Below are 17,142 nucleotides of genomic sequence, written 5' to 3'. Positions count from 1 at the left end.
GCACCACCACAGCACCACTCAGCACAACCACAGCACCACTCAGCACCACCACATTATCACTCAGCACCACCACAGCACCACCATAGCATCACTCAGCACCACCACATTATCACTCAGCACCACCACATAATCACTCAGCACCACCACAGCACCACTCAGCACCACCACATTATCACTCAGCACCACATCACTCAGCACCACCACAGCACCACTCCCACAGCATCACTCAGCACCACCACTCAGCACCACCACAGCACCACTCAGCACCACCACAGCACCACTCAGCACCACCACAGCACCACTCAGCACCACCACATTATCACTCAGCACCACCACAGCACCACCATAGCATCACTCAGCACCACCACATTATCACTCAGCACCACCACATAATCACTCAGCACCACCACAGCACCACTCAGCACCACCACATTATCACTCAGCACCACATCACTCAGCACCACCACAGCACCACTCCCACAGCATCACTCAGCACCACCACTCAGCACCACCACAGCACCACTCAGCACCACCACAGCACCACTCAGCACCACCACAGCACCACTACAGCATCACTCAGCACCATAACAGCATCACTCAGCACCACCACAGCACCGCTCAGCACCACCACAGCATCACTCAGCACCACTCAGCACCACCACAGCATCACTCAGCGCCACCCCAGCATCACTCAGCACCACCACAGCACCACTCAGCACCACCACATTATCACTCAGCACCGCCACAGCACCACTCAGCACCGCCACAGCATCACTCAGCACCACCACAGCATCACTCAGCACCACCACAGCACCACTCAGCACCACCACAGCACCACTCAGCACCACTCAGCACCACCACATTATCACTCAGCACCACCACAGCACCACTCAGCACAACGAACAAGTTACTTACCTTCGGTAACGATATATCTGTAAGAAACATTAGTTAGTGTTAGATTCCTTACCTTAGAATATCCCCAGGCGTCAGTCTGGATCCGGAAACTTTTGCGTAGCAGTACCCCTGCGCGTCGGTAGGCGTCGTCTGCAGGCGTCCCCTGCGGCTCCGCGTCCGTCGTCGGCGTCGTGCGCCGTGATGACGTCGCTGGAGTATATAGACGCCGCCTCCGCGCGCTGACGTCAGTTCTTCGTACACAGTTTTTCCGCGCCAGGAGACGCAGAGCCATGAGAGAACCAACACTGGTGCCATGTAAAACTAGGGCCCTGAAAGGGACGTCCTCAACCCTAGGTATCAGTTCGCAGAACGGGGAGGATGGGAGGGTTCGGTAAGGAATCTAACACTAACTAATGTTTCTTACAGATATATCGTTACCGAAGGTAAGTAACTTGTTCATCTGAAAGAAACACGTTAGTGTTAGATTCCTTACCTTAGAATAGATACCCCAGCAATACCAACCCCGGTGGTGGGTCTGCGAACCAATACACACCTACACCAGAAAGTCCTGGAGGACAGAACGGCCAAAGAAGCCATCCCTCCGGACTTGACTGTCCAGGCAGTAGTGCCTCGCGAAAGTGTGCAGCGAGGCCCACGTAGCCGCCTGGCAAATGTCCTGCAAAGGGACTCCCCGGCCCAAGGCAGTAGTAGCCGCCGTGGCCCGAGTGGAATGGGCCCGTAGCCCAACAGGAGGCTCCTTTCGAGCCAAAGAGTAGCACGCTTTGATGCAGAGAACGACCCATCGAGAGATGGTCCGTTTATGGACCGCCCGTCCCTTCTTCGCACCCACGTAGCCAACAAACAGTTGGTCATCCACCCGGAACTGGCGTGTGCGATCCATATAAAATGAAAGCGCACGTTTTGGGTCCAGACGATGGAGCCGCTCTTCATCCTTTGAAGGATGCGGAGGCGGGAAGAAGGAAGGGAGGGTGATGGACTGCCCGATGTGAAAGGCCGAAACAACCTTGGGCAGGAAAGAAGGTCTAGTCCTCAGAACCACCTTGTCAGGATGAATGGACAAGAAAGGAGGTTTGACAGAAAGAGCCTGGAGCTCACTCACCCTCCTGGCAGAGGTGATGGCAACCAGGAAAGCCGTCTTTAAAGTCAGGAGACGGAGAGGGCAAGAATGAAGGGGCTCAAAGGGAGCACACATCAGAAAGGTCAGAACCAGGTTCAAATCCCACTGAGGCATCACAAACGGAACAGGTGGAAACATGTGAGTGATGCCCTTCAAGAATCGAGTTACAATCGGGGATTTGAACAAAGAAGGCTGATCAGGAAGCCTTAAAAAGGCTGAAAGGGCAGAAAGGTAGCCCTTGATAGTGCCCAGAGCAGAGCCCTGCTGGGCAAGAGAGAGAAGAAACAGAAGAACCTCGGAAAGAGGGGCAGAGAGTGGATCCACAGCCTTTGCTGTGCACCATGCCACAAATCTGTTCCACCGACAGGCGTATACCGACTTAGTGGAGGGACGCCTGGCTGCCAGAATTACATCACAGACTTCAGGAGGCAAGTCAAATGGCCTCAACTGCCGCCGCTCAATCTCCAAGCATGGAGGTGGAGACTGGACAGGTTCGGGTGGAGAACCGTCCCCTGCTGCTGCGACAGAAGGTCCTCCTGAAGGGGCAGGCGGATCGGGGGACCGACTGACATGCTGAGTAGCTCGGGATACCAGTACCTTCGAGCCCAGTCCGGAGCCACAAGGATAACTTGGGCCCGGTCGCGCCTGATCTTCTTCAGCACTCTGGGCAGAAGTGGTATAGGCGGAAAGGCGTATAACAGACCGCAACTCCACTCGCGCCGAAAGGCGTCGCCGTGCGAGTGCCGTCTTGGAAACTCCAACGCGCAGAACTGATGACATTGCGCGTTCTCTTCTGTGGCGAATAGATCTAACCAAGGCTCTCCCCATCGCAGAAAGAGGCCTTGCGCCACGTCCGAGTTCAGACGCCATTCGTGATCCATCGAGCACCGACGGCTGAGTTCGTCCGCCCTGGCGTTCAGAGAACCTGCCAGGTGTTGAACCGTCAAAGTCACGCCCTGACGTTCCAGCCACTGCCAGAGGCGCAGAGCCTCCTGGCAAAGGGTCCACGACCCCACTCCGCCCTGTTTGTTGCAGTACCACATGGCGGTGGTGTTGTCGGTGAACACCTGTACTACACTCCCGTTGACAAAGGGGAGGAATGCCTTCAGTGCAAGACGAATCGCCCGCAGCTCCAACAGGTTGATATGGAGCCGGGACTCCGCCGGAGACCAGATGCCTCTGATCTCTGCCTCTCCCAAGTGGCCACCCCAGCCCTGGAGGGACGCGTCCGTCACGACAACGTGCTCCGGTTGGGGAAGGGAGAGGGATCTGCCTCTGACCCAATCGCGGTCCGTAAGCCACCACTGCAGTTGTCTCGCAGTGCCCTCCGAGATCAAGACGTGGTCGGACAAGTTGCCCTGATGCTGGGCCCACTGAAACTTCAGGTCCCACTGCAGAGCCCGCATCCGCCACCGGGCGTGATGCACCAGAAGGATGCAGGAAGCCATCAGTCCCAGCAGCCGCAGCGTCAACCTGACCGAAACCCGGGATAGCGGCTGAAAGATGGGAATCAAAGCCTGAATATCCCGGACCCGCCGTTCCGGAGGATAAACCCGAAACTGCGCCGAGTCCAGAACCGCTCCGATGAAAAGGAGCTTTTGAGAGGGACACAGGTGTGATTTCGGCACATTGATGGAGAACCCCAGGTCGTGCAAGAGGTCTGCCGTCATCTGAAGGTGGTGGACGACTGTCTGGGGCGAGCCCGCCTTCAACAACCAGTCGTCTAGGTAGGGGAAGACTGAGACCCCCAACCTGCGCAGATGGGCTGCGACCACCGCCATCACCTTTGTGAACACCCGTGGGGCGCTGGTAAGGCCGAAGGGAAGCACGATAAACTGAAAGTGCTCCTGGCCTACCGTGAACCGCAGGTAACGCCAGTGGGCCGGCAGGACGGGGATGTGAAAATAGGCATCCTGCAAGTCCAACGCTACCATCCAGTCTTGTGGGTCTAGAGCAGCCAAGACCTGAGCTAACGTCAACATCTTGAACTTCTCCTTCCGGAGGAAGCCGTTGACGTTCCTTAGATCCAAGATAGGACGTAGGCCCCCCTTGTCCTTCTTGGGTACCAGAAAGTAGTGGGAATAGCAACCACGCCCTACTTCTGGCCCAGGAACGCGCTCGATGGCCCCCTTGGCCAAGAGGGCCGTAACTTCCTCCTGCAGAAGTGTCAAGTGGTCCCCCGACACACGGTGGTTCTGCGGTGGCATGGCTGGAGGAGTGGTCTCGAAGGGGAGGGAGTAGCCCCTTCGGACGATTTGCAGCACCCACCTGTCCGAAGTGATCGTGCGCCAGTGAGCGTGGTGATGGCGAACCCTGCCACCCACTGGCGTCACATGGGGCCGAAAGCACGGACTAGGAGGATTTTGAGGCAGATGCTGCGGGGGGAGGTGTGGTCTGACCCCGCCGTTGTCCCCGACCGCCACCACGGCGGTTTCCACGGCCGCCACCGCGTTGAAAGGATTGTTGCGGCACGTGGCTGACAGCACGTGTGGGGGCGCCCCTTCCTTGGCCACGAAAGGGACGAAACAAACCCGGTTGCTGACGCTGGGTCGAGAGACCCAAGGACTTGGCCGTGACCCTGGAGTCCTTGAAGCGTTCCAGCGCGTGGTCCGCCTTATCACCGAACAGGTGACAGCCATCAAACGGCATGTCCATCAATGTAATCTGGACATCTGCCGAAAAGTTGGCGGATCTCAGCCAGGCGTGGCGACGAATCGCCACCGTCGTTGACATAGCTCTGCCCAGCGAGTCGGTCGTATCAAGACCACACCGTATCGAATATTTAGCTGCATCTCGGCCCTCAGCCACAGCCTGACCGAGTTTTGCCCGCACCTCCATGGGGCATTCTGGCAGCAGTTCCGCGACCGTATCCCACACAGAGTGGGTGTAGCGGCCCAAGAGGCAAGCGGTGTTACAAGACCGCAGGCCCAAACTAATGGACGAGAAGACCTTCTTGCCAAACTGGTCATACCTCTTGGATTCCCGGTCGGGCGGGGCCGACGGGAACGCGGACTGGGAGGTCGAGGCCTGGATCACCAGACTCTCAGGAGTGGGGTGGGTAGACAGGAACTTGGGGTCGTCCGGACAAGGACGGTGGAGCCTGGCCACGTTCCGATCAACAGGCGCACCTGAAGCGGGCCTGGACCACGTGCCCAACAGAACGTCTGACAAGGCTTCATTAAACGGCAGCAGTGGCTCCTGTGGGCATGACTGCGGTTTGAAGACCTCAGTGAGGATGTTAGGCCTCACGGCCGCGACGGGGAGCTCAAGGTGTAAGGCCTTGGCAGCCCTCATCAGCACCACTGAATATGCAGCTCCCTCCACCGATGCCACGGTTGGAGGAGAGATCAAACCAGGGTTAGGAGAGTCGTCCAGACCACTGGCATCCCCCAAGTCACCTGTCCAGTCCGGGTCATACTGGCACTCGCGTGACAGAGGGTCCTCGGACCCCTCCCAACCTTCACCGAACTCTTCATCCTCTCCGTATTCGGAGTCAACGATGTAGACCGGCTCCTCGGGGTTCATGGGCCCCATCGGCGCCGGGACCGGCGTCGAGCAACGCCGGTCCGGCTCCGCGTCCGGCGTCGGGGAAGGTAGGGGAACGGCGCCGCCCGGAGCCGGCGCCGGAGCCCCGCCGCCGGCCGGAGCCGGCACCGGAGAACCGGCGCCGCGCGGGGGCGGCGTCGGGGGTAACCCCGATGGTAACGGCGCCGGAGAGGCCGGAAGACCAGCCGGCGCCGATCCCGAAGGCCCTTGCGGCGCCGGGGTCGGAGCCGTCGGCGGCGCCGGGGCCGGAGCACCCGACGGCGCCGAGGCAGGGACACCCGAACCGCCAGGGCCCCCAGACGGTAGCACTGGGCCCGAAGGCGCCGTAGGCCCCGTCGGAGAAGCGAGCGCCCTCATGGCCATGAGGAACGCCTCGATCTCCTCAGGCGTCGCGCCGTGCCCAGGGACCGGAGGGTATGAGGCAGGCCGCGCCGGCGACTCACGCGGAGCCGCGGGGTTGGGGTCACCCGAGCCCCCGGCCGCATCGCGCGAGCGTCGGGGGGAGTCGGGGGTACGATGACGACTCCCCGACTTCTTGTGCTTCTTACCTGATGAGCCTGGCGAGTGGTGTCGACTTCCGGAACGCTCGGCGCGGCTCCGCGACCGCTCCCTCGAACGCTCTCTCGACCTCCGGCCGGACCGGGACTGCTCCCGGTCCCGACGTGGGGCCGACACCCGGAACTCCAGTAGCTTGCGGGACCGCTCCCGCCTAGCTTTGGTGGTGAGGGCCCGGCAGTCGACGCAGGAGTCCACGTCGTGGTCGGGGCCCAGACACCGGAGACAGAGGCGGTGATGGTCTGTGACCGACATCGTGCGCTCACAGTCATCACAGTTTTTTAACCCAGGCATCCTAACAGGCACAAAGAGAGAAATAACTATCAAAAAACTTGGTCAAAAGACCGGAGTACTGCTCTTCAGATCTGCGTCCACTGGCGCGGAAAAAAGAAGAACTGACGTCAGCGCGCGGAGGCGGCGTCTATATACTCCAGCGACGTCATCACGGCGCACGACGCCGACGACGGACGCGGAGCCGCAGGGGACGCCTGCAGACGACGCCTACCGACGCGCAGGGGTACTGCTACCCAAAAGTTTCCGGATCCAGACTGACGCCTGGGGATATTCTAAGGTAAGGAATCTAACACTAACCTGTTTCTTTCAGATCAGAGCACCACTCAGCACCACCACATTATCACTCAGCAGCACCACAGCATCACTCAGCACCACCACATTATCACTCAGCACCAGCACATAATCACTCAGCACCACCACTCAACACCACCACATTACTACTCAGCACCACCACATCACTCAGCACCACCACAGCACCACTCCCACAGCATCACTCAGCACCACCACTCAGCACCACCACAGCACCACTCAGCACCACCACAGCATCACTCAGCACCACCACAGCACCACTCAGCAACACCACAGCACCACTCAGCAACACCACAGCACACCACAGCACCACTCAGCACCACCACAGCATCACTCAGCACCACAACAGCATCACTCAGCACCACCACAGCACCACCACAGCACCACTCAGCACCACCACAGCATCACTCAGCACTACTCAGCACCACCACAGCATCACTCAGCACCACCACAGCACCACCACATTATCACTCAGCACCGCCACAGCGCCACTCAGCACCAGAACAGCATCACTCAGCACCACCACAGCATCACTCAGCACCACCACAGCACCACTTAGCACCACCACAGCATCACTCAGCGCCACCCCAGCATCACTCAGCACCATCACAGCACCACTCAGCGTCACCACATCATCCCTCAGCGCTACCCCAACACCACTCAGCACCACCACAACATCACTCAGCACCACCACAGCACCACTCAGCACCACCACAGCACCATTCAGCATCATCACTCAGCGCTACCCCAGCATCACTCAGCACCACCACATTATAACTCAGCACCACCACAGCACCACTCAGCAACACCCCAGCATCACTCAGCACCACCACAGCACAACTCAGCACCACAGCACCACAGCACCACTCAGCGCCACCCCAGCATCACTCAGCACCACCACAGCACCACTCAGCATCACCACATCATCACTCAGCGCTACCCCAGCATCACTCAGCCCCACCACATTATCACTCAGCACCACCACAGCACCACTCAGCACCACCACAGCACCACTCAGCACGATCACAGCATCACTCAGCACCACCACAGCACCACTCAGCAGCACCACCACATTATCACTCAGCACCACCACCACATTATCACTCAGCACCACCACAGCACCACTCAGCACCACCACAGCACCACTCAGCACCACCACAGCATCACTCAGCGCCACCCCAGCACAACTCAGCACCACCACATCACCACTCAGCATCACCACAGCACCACCACAGCGCCACTCAGCACTGCCACAGCACCACTCACCACCACAGCACCACCACAGCACCACCCCAGCATCACTCAGCGCCACCCCAGCACCACTCAGCGCCACCCCAGCACCACTCAGCACCACCACAGCACCACTCAGCACCACCACAGCACCACTCAGCACCACCACAGCATCACTCAGCTGCACCACATCACTCCTCGCCATCACAGCATCAATCTGTGCAACCATTCAACAACACCTGGTTCAAATATGTTCTCTCAATGTTTCAAGCTTTATTACAAATGTCACAAAAATATGTTAATATTTCACTTCTGTTCTTGGATTTTCGTCACAATAAAATACACTGAACATAATCTTCACAAAAGTTATTTACAAACGTTTAAGCTATTGCCATTATAAATTACAATCACTTTTATTTAAAGACTAATTATTTACAAAAATTAAAAGCCATTTTTATTTGTAATATCAATACATCTAAATCACGTAAATACAAAACATGTTGCATTACAAATGCTTTAGGTGTCACATTTGCGAAAGTTATAACTATTGGCATTGTAAATGACAAAGCTATTAATTTAGCTATTTTCAAAACCAACACATAATTGTCATTTATAAGACCAATAGCTCAAACTTTCATAATGCGAGACCTATTGCATTGCAAATGCTTGTTTTAAGTTAGACTTCACTAAGGTCTACATATGAGAAAAGGGTTTTTGTTTTCGACATCTCTAGGCTTACATTGTGCCCATAGTCTGCACAGTTAGTGCTGAACACATCAAGGTTATCATAACAGGGCTGCTGTTTTTCGGCATGTTCGAGTAACGTTTTGTAGACACAACAATTTGGCAGATGTGAGCCAGCAAAGATTCTGGCGCCTTTATTATACACACATTCGCCATGATTTAACACGTGGAAGATTCCTATTCCAGAGATGCAGAGAGCCTTGCTGATCCAGATGTAATTTACTCTTACTGAGCGGACAGGTAATGGGGTCCCCCAAAATAAGCCCAAGAGAACTTCTTTAGTTATATTACATAGTTCCTATATAGGGAGGGTGTTGAAACTAGGCACTATAAGACCTGTTTTCATTAGCATTATAATATGCTTTCTCCTTTTGTATTTTATGGAATTGTAACCATGCTGACCATAATATTTTTAATCATATGTCTGCTTATGTTGTCCAAAATACTGCACATGAGATCACATCGTTAAAAAAAATATTATTACCTTACAGTGTCTCTTCTTTACTCCTGTTGTGGGCTGGTATGAGAGTATAACAAAAGAGTGTTCTCACTCCCCACCATTCCTGAGTTTGTACTAAGTTGCGTGTTCTACATTGTCGAATCATTGGTTGTTTTGCTATAGGACGAAGAGCTAATGTGACACTGATTGCTAGCTGGTTGGGATTCCCTGGGTACTGATGGGAGTTTCTGGTACACCAGAATTCACTAATGTCCTTAGTCTCTGTGCACAGTTCTGCGTAGGAACAGAATCCTTGCAACAATCTTTCCTTTTCCTTGCTCTTCGTTCTGTCTCTTTTGCTTTGCTGGCATACTAATATTACTATTAGTATGCCAGCAGCAATGGCAATTATTGGTGTTAGTATTTTCCCTAGCAAGCTATCACTTAATGTTAGAAACCAATTACCTACTGAGGAAAAACCCCTATCAAGTTTTTCCCAAGCACCATCCACTTTTAATTCTGCTAAATCATTATGCAAATATATAATGTTACTAATATAGCCCTCCAAGTATTTGCTATTGTCAGGGATATAAGTGCAACATTGTTGAATTTTCAGCATACTACCGACTCCGCTCTCTTTTGCCAATAATATGTATAGAGCGAGACTCTTTGTCCCCCGTTGGACATGCTGACCAGAGGCCTTGGTCGGCATCGGCAGTATGGTGATTGCATCCCTTGTACACCCCCTGTCTTTTGGTGCGGTGACTGTTGCGTCGCGTTGTTGACAGGCCTGAGTGGATGGCTCTCGTCACAGAGGTGTAGGTCCGAGTAACCCTGCCTGAGGTGATTTGTTGGGGGTTATCTGAGCTCACTGGCAATCAGAGCTGGGCTCGCAGCTCCGACAGAGACAAGGGTTCAGGCCCCAGTAATGATGGCTGTGTCTTCGTTGTTGCATGGTGCACATGGGAAGGATGTACTCCCATCAGTTGGTGTGTCCCTGTGGTGGAGGGTTCGGGGTCGGCGTGGGCCACGGTATCAGTCGCTGGGCGCAATACTTTGAAGGAGTGGCATGGGAGCTGTGGCTTTGGCCACAGCCCTTGCGCGTGGGGGTGCACTCGCAGGAGCCCAGCCGGCCACTCCGGCCTCCTGTGCAGCAGTGCTATGGGGTAGTTTCTCACGGGTGCCCTGTCACATACTATGATTTACACCCCCCCCTTTCTTATTCATTCCATCTCAGTGGTTGCTCGAGCATAGAGGCTTGGGGTGGTTAGGCACGCACACTGTGTAGACGATCAGCCAATTTAGTTAGTGAGACATTTAATTGGAAGGTCTTGGGTTCGAGCCCCATGATGGGTGCATTGACCTCTGCGTGTCCTGTTCCCGACTGGGAGGTCACGGGTTATGGTTTCGGACTGAGCGAGGACCAATGGTATGGCTATGTCCACCACAGATTGCATGGTTTGTCCGATGGTGGGGGGACAAAGAGCAACAGTTTTGGTTGGCCTGCGGCCTGGTCGAGCACGGGCCCCAATGGATGGCCAGTTGCCCAATAGCTCCGGCGCAAGCACAAAAGGGTGCACGGTCACGATGTACTTGCCCCCTCCATGCACCATGTCAGTGTGAGTGCCGATGCGGCAAAGGCAGGAGGTTGTAAGCAGGGACCTCTCCCCTGTGGTCACGAGCCCCTCTGGACCATAGTTAAATAGAGCTGTGTTCAGCTGTGCCCCAACCTGGAAGTAGTGAGAGCCACTCTCATTGGGTTGCACCGTTGTCACACAGTGGCAGTATTATAGCAATGAGGTCTAACCAAGGCGCGGTTATTGCTTATTGAAAACTTTACTCTACTTCCTTATTCAGAGCCATCAAAGGGCTCAGAAGGGGCACACATAGGTGGGGTGGGGGCACTGAGGTCTATCACTGGTTTCTCTCGGGAGCAGAGAAACAGCTGGGTGGCATGTGGCCATGGTGGGAATGCAGCCTGTGTTGTAGAGGTGTGGATTACCGCCTGAGCTATATGGTGTGCATCTGTGCAGCCGGGTTAGAGACTGGGTGACAGTCTGTGCGTTATATCAGGGCGTGAGGTGCCAGGCTGACCTCTTGCATGACAATTACTGTCAGGGGAGCATGTTTGGGCACACGCTGTTCACAGGTGACACGCCCACTGTGCTGTGAAGAGCAGCGATGGGCCCTTGAGCAGAGTCGGCACCAGGGCCCTTTTGGGGGGTGTGGGTGGCCCAAGTTGGCTTTTGGTTTGTGCCGTTGATGTTCCTCAACACAATGTAAAGCTGCTTAGTAGTAATGATTCCATTTGCTGTAGAATCTGCTTGTCATTTTAATCAAGACATTTAATTCAATGTTCAAAACCATAGATGCTACACAGTCTTACCATTTCAAAATGGAAGCATTTTCAATATGATATGCAAAGAAGCCACAATTGTGGCTTAATTATCTTATGCGACTAACATGCTTTAACAAAGCCAGTAGCACAGGCTTGCTGTAGGTGTAGTGTTGCTTTGGTAGTATATATCTAGATGAAATGTCAGAAGCTGCAAAATCCCTGCCGGCGTCACTAACAGCTAAGCGCCAATTTTCAGCTTACGTGTATTAAGCCATGCCCATAATTCACCGATCATGGCCCTTTGGGTCTGCCTTGTGTGCTCTGTGCCGTATGAGGACCTAAATCCTATTGACCAATGCCTTTGTGTGAGGCAACCGTTGCCCAAGTACAGTGCTCTAACACCTGCTTGGCGAGCCCGCGCAATATAGAACTACAATACAGATATATAATTAATTAAAAGATGCAAACCAGGTGGTGGCGTTTTGCAGAGAAAATTACCCGGAATTGGCCCACGTGCAGCATGCGTGCACGTGAGTAACACTGCGGATAAAGTTGTAGTTTGGTGGAGTTTTGTGACTGTGATGTAACTTCCCAAAAACTCATTATCGATCATGTACAGTCTCATCATTTCGAATATATAAGCATTTTCAATATATTTACAAGGAAGCCAGAGATGTTGCTTATTTACCTTATGCAACTATCAACCATTGACCAAGTTAATAGTCCTGGTGGACGATAGGTCGTATGTTACGGGTTGATTAACCAGACGGATACGATGAATGAAGAGACAAAACTATGCAGACTACGATGCCAAGCATAGAATTCAGAGTAAATGTTTTAATCCAATGCCAAAGAGAGCCTCGAGGTTCGGACCAGAATAATCACGCAACCGGGTGGCTCGAATATAGTACTTTTAAGCGTACAGATGGCACATTTGATAATGGGGCAGGATAATTGTTCCTTTAAGGTCCACCTTGTGACAGTCAAATGGGTACAATTTGTAGATTAACACATGTTCATCACTACTTTGTTCAGTGAGAAGGGATTATTAGCCTATTTCTGACATGCCCTTGAATATTTTTCTTTGACTTGAATCTAGGTCAAGTCCACCTTGTTTAAGCTGGGTGGGGCGAGTTGCCTAGCAGGCAATATGTTGGATTACCAGTTCGGATGGCTCAGGGAGCGAGGGATGATTGGTCTGCATGCAGGCATCGGTCATTTCTTTGAGGGCTTAGCTTGGGTTCACTGACTAGGGTGATGCAGTTGAATTTGTTGCTAGCCTGCTCCGAGAGATGGGTTTTTCGACACCATGCAACACCATAAACTTAATTTGGTTTAGTAATCGGGCCTATGAGTGGCTGCGTAACTCTCTGGTGCTGGGGATGGTTAGCTTATTGGCATACTTTTCTACAGGTGTGCTGCTAGCTCGCACATTTATGGCACCCTCTCCCAGGGCAGCTTTGTTAATAAAACAGCTGGCCTGACTTGTTCCTTAATGTAGATAACAGAGGACCATTGCTGTGGCCAGGTGGGCCCAGTGTGAAGGGCTGAAATCTAGCTCACAGTTTGGGTTACGTGTTTGACCAGGATGTGTGGAAAGACCAGTTTCAGACCTTTATTTAATTTCAAGCAATATCATTTTCAAGTGATATTGTAGAGCACCTAATTTAATAACTCCTTATCTCGTACAGGCAAAAGCACTGCAAAGTTTGATAGTAAAGTGGGGCTGAACCTATTGGTTGGTATGTCAATTCAGTTAAATCCAAGGGGGTATTACGAGGTGTGTGAAACTGGTGCTTAAAAAACCCAGACGGAGCATGGGCAGATTAGTTGTCAGTAGGTCCACAGCACCCACCAGTCCGCCCCTAGCAATGGTATTAAATTTACCCCAATTTTATTACAAGGATATTGTAAAGTCAAAGGTCATTTCCTAAAAGGGGTCAATAAACCCCTGGTGTGGCATCACTGGCCTATCTCAGAGAGCATCAAGAAGGAACCCTCTAGAATGTAATGATAGATAAAGAATATTATAGCTCAACATTCAAATACAAGAGAAAGTGTATTGAGTGGATGAATTTGCCACATGTATTTCAGGGTGCCTTTATGTCAAATGAAGGTACAAGGAAAATCAGACAATTGCCTAGGATCACACAATTTAGTCAAGCTGGGTATAGGGGCTTTCATTACTTAAGGTCATCCCACCAGAAGGTTTACCGTCCTGTATGTTAGAGGGGACAGGCACCAACAAAAAACGGTCTTCAGGGGGTCATTTTGGCAGGGCACGTACAGACATGTATATCAACCAGAGCATCAATGGTTTGACATGCTTCTTTTACCCGTAGAAGCAAGACTCTGCCAGTAGCAGCAAGCCCAGCTGGGGCTAGTTTGTCTTGAGCCACAGGCATGGGCGCCTAATGAGCCATACTAGGTACCTAGGCCAGGCACATTTGGCATAGGGTTTCCAGTAGGAACCACATATATGGGGACTGCAACAGAACATGAAACTGCAACTGTTTGATTCCGACATAAGGTCACTGCATCGCTCATATTGTCTACTTTAAAACGGCCTCGAGGACGGTCAGTCGCACAACACAGGATTCAACTGCATGTGGAAATTTCCTTTAGGAAGTTAATGGACAGATTGTGCTATACAGACATGCAATTTTGCAAAGCCACTCCGGCATATGCACCAGAGGCTGGGCAGGCAGGTAGCTTGGTGAGGACGGTCAAAAACGTATAATAGCATAGGGTGGCCACTCTACCAAGACAATTTCACACTCTTCCAAACGGGAGCCCCTACGTGGGAAACTGATTGATGCCTGCCACTAGTGTAGAGGAAATGAGGGTTAAAGAGCATTTCAGGGTCCCCTTGGCATTTTGCCAAATTACCACTGCACAGGAGGATGGAGGGTGATTGCAAGGGTCATAGGTGGTGTGAAGGCCATGGCAATAACAGTCCTGCCAAGCGCCACGCAACACGTGTGACGCCCACGCATTTCAGTGTGGTGATCCGCATCACCGCACTGAAATGAAATGTCACGCATTTGTGCACCTGCCAGGCGAGCCAACGGCGCCTGTCACTGTGCTCGTCACCGTGGCTCTCTCTGGTGCCCGAGGTGCCGCCTGTGTCCCGAAACAGTTAACAGCAGCAGACTGCGCAGCTCTCTGAGAGCTGGCGCGCTACAAATGTATCGACTGGGCCGGGGATTGTTAATCGGATGTGACCTCATCACGTCCGGCTGCCTGCAGAGGAAGTGAGGTCCCTGGTCCTTAGAAGCGGCGGGAGACTCAAGAGAGTTGAGTGCCTCCAAACGTTTGACTTAAGTCCATGGAGCCTGCCGCTGCTCGCACCTGTTGTGCTGCCCTCTTATCAAGGAGCCGCTTGCCTGCTCCGGAACAGAGTTGGAGAACCGCGGTCACTGCAGTGCTGGGCAAAGGGTTAAGTGGTGCCTGCAGCCTCTGTTGATTCTGCGCGAATCCAGACCGGACCACGGATGTCTGGGACAGGTACGTAGGTTGCTCGTGGCCTGAGCGGGCAGCAGTTGAATTTTAGATTATTGGCTCTGTTGCCTGCAATGAGCTCGCCGTGATAATGGGTGTCCGGCCCAACCTAGCCTGGCCTGGCCCAGAGCGGGCGGCGGCTAACTGAGCACGGAACCGAGGTGCCCAGAGCAGAGACGGTCACCAGGCACAGAGAGCGAGAGGCGAGCTAGGCCGCAGTGTAGCTGCTCTCGCTGCCACCTGCCATTGCTGATAAAGTAAGTGTGCCTACAGTGAGGGGCATAAAATCATTTGACTGAGACACTGCGGCACTTTGGTTAAAACACATGCAGCGCTGCATCGCGTATGCCAGGAGCGATTATTTTATGGTAATTAATTGCAGCGCGCTGAGAGCCGAAGCCACCGGCGGCTGAGACAAGTACCGGGCAGGGACATAGCTCTTGTGGTTCAGCAGTCCACAGCACACCAGTCGAAGTCACTGTGCAGCTGCTGCTTCCCGGGTCGGCGTTAGCCAGGGAGTCATTTGGAAGTAAGAGAGTGCGTGTGACATCTCTCACTCTGCTTCATTATTGGTTTTATAATGCTAGCCTATCGCCGGGCGGTGTCACCTCCCAGGGACATGTGGATATATTCTCGGTGGTGAGGGATGAGTGGCAACCGGCGCAGATATACTAATGGGAATTTCACCAATGCAGTCACTCATAGTTTACTTCCAATCATTCCTGCTGGCAATCATTATGGCCGAGAACTCGGTCTGTGTCAGTAATAGCAAAGTCAGACTCGGACTGCTATTACCTCGTGAACCCTGAAGTGACACCCTGTCTGCGTGTGATTGGCCAGAGGCAGACGCAAGCGGGCGGGAGTTTTGTATTTCCTTGCCACGCACGCAGGCGTCCAAGCGGTGCCTTTCTTCCAGATCTCATCTTATGCGCGCCAAGGGCTGTCCCTGTTTAAAGCCAATGCCTGCCCACCCTCCTCCACCCACACACTGGTCACCAGGTCACTAGGCATCGAACGATTCCTGCTATTGTGTTGCTAACACGGTCCTCCTATCCCTGATCCAAGGCAGTGTTTCACCACGGAATTTCACGCGCTGTGTGGTAAGTACAGAGCTGCTCATATTACCCCAAACAATTACGAGATGGAGTCAGGTGCTTGCATTTTCTTCGTTGTGGTGTACGCACCGAAATGTAAAACAAGTGTTGCTTCTTGAAAAATGAAAGTTTTCTGTGTTGATAAATGGAGTACAACTACGAGTTAATTTTATTACATATGGTATCAAAATTAGTCTGGGCCTGTGATTTTTTTGCCAGGTAGTAGCGTATTTTAGTATCTACATGCAAATCTGTTTTAAACGGTGGGGACCCCTGATCGTTTAATCGTTCACTTTAGCTACAAATATATTAAGAATTGAGGTGCATTTTCAGAGTCCGTGTGACCTCCAGCCCCCATGAGTTAGTCCGCTGCAAGACTGGAGTATTAACAAAAAGTGAGTGTGCAAGAAACGTTAATAAAGTTCTTGTAAGGAGTTCTGCTGTGGACCATAACTGAAGCTGTTTACTTTATGAAATATTGTTTTGCCCGTAAATCTTAGATTACTTTCAGATTAGTAAATTGAGTTAGTGTCAATAGTCTGTGCAGCTGGACTGCAAGGAGGAGTCTCCAGTTAGCGCCCTTCCATTTCTGGGCCTTTGCCGCAGTTTTAAGATCTCCTTACAGTTTACCATTGCTCGTATGGGTGTAATTTCTGATATCTATATGTTTCTCTTACCTTCATTGATAGATTTTGCTCGTGACAAAGTGTCACTCATAGTCGTTGAAATGTCACTCATATTTACTCTGAAATTAAGAAAATGTCACACATAGCATTCTGAAACCTTGGCAGCTATGCAATAAAAGACTGTCACCAATCATTCTGGTGGAGGGCAATTAATTCCGGGGTAAGGCCTTTGAGCTAGGTCCAGTTACTGGATTGAGCAACATGGTCACAGCCCAGTAAAGGACCTGATGTTGCCATCATTGAGTTATAACAAAGTAAAAACCAGGAAATTGGCTGGCCTTTCATTCAGGTGTAGGGCAATTAATTCTGAGGAAAAGTCTTTGATCTAGGTCCAGTTCCTGGATTAAGCAACATGGTCACAGCCCAGTAAAGGA

At 52.5% G+C, this 17,142-nt stretch overlaps 1 pseudogene; it reads left to right on the top strand.

The window, feature by feature from the left end:
* Positions 1 to 10,916: 10,916 nt before the first annotated feature.
* On the top strand, positions 10,917 to 11,042 carry LOC147727927 (U4 spliceosomal RNA; annotated as a pseudogene).
* The last annotated feature ends 6,100 nt before the right edge of the window (positions 11,043 to 17,142 follow it).

The sequence above is a fragment of the Lissotriton vulgaris genome, chromosome 3_1 (assembly GCF_964263255.1).
Source record: "Lissotriton vulgaris chromosome 3_1, aLisVul1.2, whole genome shotgun sequence".
Lineage (NCBI taxonomy): Eukaryota > Metazoa > Chordata > Amphibia > Caudata > Salamandridae > Lissotriton > Lissotriton vulgaris.
This window is presented reverse-complemented; position numbering and strand designations above follow the sequence as displayed.